Raw genomic sequence first — 6,000 nt, 5'->3', positions numbered from 1 at the left:
CGTGTTTTGTAGCTCCATCCACTCTGCAATGAAGTCTGGCAGAATTTGCGACTTGATTGCCTTTCTTTTTTCATACGTGATGTCCCGAGGGGAAAGTTCTATTCCCCAAAGGGAGACACGCCCGTATGCTCTGGATTGTTCAGTATATTTGAGAGAGGTGCTTCATTGACTACTATTATCGGGTGTGCCGAAAAATAGTGGCGCAACTTCCTTGCCGTTGCAATTACTCCATATGCTAGTTTCTGGTACTGCGGGTACCGCTGTTTGGAAGGTGATAAAACTTCACTAATGAAATATACTGGTCTTTGCACTCCATGGAGTTTTCCTTCTTCTTCTCTTTCGACAACTAGCACCGTGCTAACCACTTGGGGCGTGGCTGCAATATATAGCAGGAGAGGTTCCTTTTCCTTCGGCGCCACCAAGATCGGTGGTGTCGAGATTGTGCGCTTTAAGTCCTCGAAAGCTCTGTCGGCTTCTTCGTTCCACTGGAATTTCTCTCCTTGCTTTATCAGAGCATAAAATGGTAACGCTTTTTCTCCCAACCTGGCGACGAATCTGCTCAAAGCTGCGACTCGCCCAGTTAGTTGCTGTATTTCTTTCAACTTTGTTGGCTTCCGCATTTTTACGATAGCTTGTATTTTGTCGGGGTTTGCTTCAATTCCTCTTGCTGAAACTAGAAACCCCAGAAGTTCTCCTGCTGGGACGCCAAAAGAACACTTCGTCGGATTCAGCTTGAGGCAGAATTTGTCGAGGTTGTCAAAGGTTTCCTTGAGATCCTCGATTAGCGTTGCCCCCTTTTTTGACGTTATGACGACATCGTCGATGTATACTTGCACATTTTTTCCAATCTGTGTCGCCAAACATTTCTGCATCATCCTCTGATATGTTGCTCCCGCGTTTTTTAGACCAAAGGGCATTGTTCTGTAGCAAAACACGCCATAAGGTGTCATGAATGCTGTCTTTACTTCATCTTCTTCTTTCAATCTGATCTGGTTGTAGCCAGAATATGCGTCCAGGAAGGAAAGACGTTCACACCCAGCCGTGGAGTCGATAATTTGATCGATCCTCGGGAGGGGAAAGTGATCCTTTGGACAATGTTTATCGAGACATGTAAAGTCGACGCACATGCGAAGGACCTTAGTGTTTTTCTTCGGCACCAACACAGGATTTGCTACCCATGTGGCTTCTGTAAATATTTCTTTGATAAAACCAGCTTCTCGCAGTCGATCGATTTCTGACAGCATGGCCTTGCGGTTTGGTTCCAAAAAACGCCGCAAGGGTTGTTTGATTGGTCTCGCTAATGGATCCAAGTTTAGGTGGTGCTCGGCAAGTTCCCTGGGTACTCCTGGCATGTCAGCTGGACACCATGCGAAGATTTTCCAGTTCTCACGGAGGAACTCGACGAGCGCGCTTTCCTATGCGAGGTCCATGTCGTTTGCGATGGACATCGTCTTTTTCGGGTCTGTCAGGTGAATCTGCACCTCTTTTGAATTTTTCTCGGTATTGAAAGTTGATTTTTTGTTTGGCCTTCCAACGTCTGGCAGCACGTCGTAGTCAGTCATACTCCTTGACGCCAGATACTCAGCTTGCATCCCGAAAGTTTCTGATATCCGGTGAAAATCTTTATCGCACTTATCGGCTAAGGCGAAGCTTCCTTTGACTGTGATTGGTCCCTTTGGTCCAGGCAACCTCCACAACAGGTATGTATAATGTGGTACCGCCATAAATCTAGCATATGCTGGTCGTCCCAACAGAGCGTGGTATTGCGACGGAAAATCCATGACTTCAAATACCAGCCTCTCGATTCTATAATTCTCTTGGGTTCCAAACTGAACGTCGAGATTGATCTTCCCAATGGGTAACTTGGTTTCTCCGGTGTGATACCGTGGAACCTTGTGTCTGTTGGCTTCAAGTTTGCTAAGGATATGTTCATCTTCCTTAATGTATCTGCATACATAAGGTTTAAGCTGCTGCCGCCATCTATGAACACTCGAGAGACATCAAATCCCGCGATAACTGCTGGTAAAATAAGTGCTGACTGCCCTGGTCGAGGAACTTGCTGCGGATGATCTGCTATGGTGAAGCCAATATCTTGCCCTGACCAGTTAAGATACTCGACTGTTGGTGGAGGCATTTTTTCTGCCATGAACACCTGTCGTGAGATTACTTTTTGAGCTCTATTGGATGGCCTTCCCTTCTGAATCATCGACACCGCTCCGTTGGAGTTAGGATCAACATAAGGTGGTGGTGGAGGTGCTGCCGCTATTCTGAGCTGATGTCGATTGTCTTCTGTAATCGCGGGGGGAGGTGGTAAGTGAATCTCGCTCCTGGGTTCTCGAGGATTTCTTTGTGCTACCCGAGCGTTAGCGTGCTCTGCCCATCTTAACATTGCCTGAAAATTACGGCAATCTTTCTGCAGATGTCCTGACTGTCTTTTTCCGTTGCTGTCGTGGAAAAAGTGCATCTGACACGGCCCATTCATCATCTCTTCAGGAGACACGAAAGGCCTCGGGAACCTAGGCCCGCTATTTTGCCTGTTGTTTCGAGAATCATCTCTATTATCGCCTCGCTGCTCATTGCTTCTCTGATAATCATCTCTGTTGTTTCCTCCTGTGTTTGCCCGAAAACCTGCCGAAATTTGTCCTGGAGCGTCATAGTTCGGGTACTGCCGAGGAAATCGCCGCCTCGGTTGATAATTTCGACCACGGTCTTCCTCTGGCGACCTGTGCCGTTTGTTGTGGACAGCATCTTCTCCATCTGCCCATCTGTTTGCTATTTCCATTAACGCGGATACTGTCTTTGGGTTGGTCCTTCCTAAGTCCTCGACGAAATCTCCACGCCTGATTCCTGCGACAAACGCATCTATCGCTCTCTCGTCAGATATATTTTCTGCCGAGTTTTTGATGATGTTCCACCTTTGGATGTATTTTCTCATTGGCTCGTCCGGCTTTTGTCGACATGCTCTCAACTCTTCCAATGACACAGGTTTCTTACATGTGGACCGGAAATTCTTGACGAACACATCCTCGAAGCTTTCCCAGCTGTCGATAGATCCTGGGGTAAGTTTCTTTATCCAAGACCGTGCGGCTCCACTCAGATGCACCTGGATGCTTTGCATAGCTGTTGCTCTGGTTCCTCCTGTGAGTTTTACTATCTCGAGATAATCAACTAGCCAATCCTCTGGATCTTGAAGGCCGTCGAATTTCTTGAAATTATCGGGTAACTTGAATCCTGAAGGGACTCGAGTTTTTCGGACTCTCCTCGTGAAGCACGGCAAGCCACACATATCCTCATCGTTAAGCTCCGGGGATTGCCGATGTTCCCTTCTGCTTTGTCGTGCTCTATCGACCCTTGCTTGTGCTGCCGTATCTCTTGCTCCACTTGGTCCTTCGGGGGCTGCCGCTGTTGCTGCTACAGGTCGTGGACTATTTTGCCTTGCCGCTCCTTCGGGAGGCATTGATACAAACGCTGTCCCCATAGCTCCAACTCCTGCTATCGCCATATTGTATAGTGTTTCCCTTGGATCGCCTGGAGGTGGTTTAGATGCGAGGATAAAAGCATGTGTCACCATATACCCAGCCTCTGGTGTCTTAGGGATGATGTTTCCTCTTGTATCTATCGACATAAAGGACATGTCGAGGTTTTGGACCAAGTGCTCTCTTTCTGCTTCGGGTATATGTTGCAACCTTGATCTTGCTCTGTTCCGAGCCTCCCTGTGGCTATCACCCGAAGTTCTAGATTGTCGACTTAGATCTGCCCTTCTCCTGCTGGATGCAGAAGCTGCCTCCTTTCTCCTGTTTAACTCAGCTGTCTGTTTTTCCAATTCTCTAGCAGCTCATGCGAGCCTATATTGATATGCTTGTAATTCCTCTGGCGTGGCTGTGGTGGCCATTGGTTCTGAGCCGTCCATAGCTGTCGCGGCTCTGTCCCATGCTGCTTGCGGGAGTTGAACTCTGTGTCGCGGCTGTGGCCTGACGTATTTATTGCCCAGGCCTCGTCGCAGATCGGAGGGATCGACGTATGGATTTCCCAGATCGTCGAAAGCCTCAGATGTTTCCTCCTGATCATTATTTGGCTCTTCAATGGCATAAATCTGATGATATTTTGTATTCAGATCTATGTTGGGTTTGGTGACACCATCGTTGAGATTGATGAAGACCTTGCCCACTGTAACAGACTTGTCGATGAAGTCGCAACTGTCGACACTGCTGGAGCCATCGCTTATATATGAGTCCGTAGATGACTCAAACGACATGTCGCTGAAGATCTTGGCGAGTTTCTCTCTTGCCCTGGTGCTGACGTAGCGTGTCGACGAAGTTTCTTCTTCTCCTGATTCGGTTGACGATGTATAGCTTGAAAAATCAGAATTGACCGTCGACGGTCCCGACGAAATCGGAATTTCGACACGATACGATCCTTCTTTCTCGACGCGAAAGCGAAACGTTCCGAACGTCATCTCCATAGGCTCCGCCAGATACGCATATGCATCCAAACGGGAGGGTGGGTGAGGAACAAAATCGACAGGACCAGCAGCGATCTGTTTACCTCGATCCATTGCGTTGCTTGCAGTTGATGATGTCGAAGATCTTGAACGTGCCATCGAGATCAGATCCTTACGCCTCTAGTCCCCACAGACGGTGCCAATTGACAAGGTATCAACTTGTCAATGCCTATGGATTGTAGGCTAGGGTTTAGTTGGAAGTAGAGGGCAAGTAGATCTCGAAGGTTTCAGCCGAAAAGTACTCGACGATTATGAAAACTAGGGTTTGTAAACAATGATTCGATGCCTTCCTCGTCCCTCGACTCCCCCTTTATATAGGAGGCGGAGCCGAGGGATTCGTGTTGTACAAGTTTACAGAGTCCGGGACGGTTTCTAACTCATCCCGCCAAATTACAAATAACGCTTCCTATTACAACTCTAACTTTCCTTAATAATATCTCGGGCTTCCGAATCTTCTTATTCTTCGGGTAGTGGGCCTTCAGTAAACCCCGGGTACTATCTTCGGCAGGCCCATTTGGGATGCCTATGTCAGGAGTCCCCAGTGAACATGGTTATCGCACAACAAGCAACTTAATAAGAGATAAAGTGCATAAGTACATATTCAATACCACAATAGTTTTTAAGCTATTTGTCCCATGAGCTATATATTGTAAAGGTGAAGAGTGGAATTTTAAAGGTAGCACTCAAGCAATTTACTTTGGAATGGCGGAGAAATACCATGTAGTAGGTAGGTATGGTGGACACAAATGGCATAGTGGTTGGCTCAAGGATTTTGGATGCATGAGAAGTATTCCCTCTCGATACAAGGTTTAGGCTAGCAAGGCTATTTGAAACAAACACAAGGATGAACCGGTGCAGCAAAACTCACATAAATGACATATTGAAAATATTATAAGACTCTACACCGTCTTCCTTGTTGTTCAAAACTCAAGACTAGAAATTATCTAGACCTTAGAGAGACCAAATATGCAAACCAAATTTTAGCATGCTCTATGTATTTCTTCATTAATGGGTGCAAAGTATATGATGCAAGAGCTTAAACATGAGCACAACAATTGCCAAGTATCACATTATCCAGGACATTATAGCAATTTACTACATGTATCATTTTCCAATTCCAACCATATAACAATTTAACGAAGAAGAAACTTCGCCATGAATATTATGAGTAGAGCCTAAGGACATACTTGTCCATATGCAACAGCGGAGCGTGTCTCTCTCCCACAAAGTGAATGCTAGGATCTATTTTATTCAAACAAAACAAAAACAAAAACAAACCGACGCTCCAAGCAAAGCACATAAGATGTGATGGAATAAAAATATAGTTTCAGGGGAGGAACCTGATAATGTTGTCGATGAAGAAGGGGATGCCTTGGGCATCTCCAAGCTTAGACGCTTGAGTCTTCTTAGAATATGCAGGGGTGAACCACCGGGGCATCCCCAAGCTTAGAGCTTTCACTCTCCTTGATCATATTGCATCATACTCCTCTCTTGATCCT

Source organism: Lolium perenne, chromosome 2 (genome assembly GCF_019359855.2).
Source record: "Lolium perenne isolate Kyuss_39 chromosome 2, Kyuss_2.0, whole genome shotgun sequence".
NCBI lineage: Eukaryota > Viridiplantae > Streptophyta > Magnoliopsida > Poales > Poaceae > Lolium > Lolium perenne.
Note: the sequence above shows the minus strand (reverse complement) of the source record.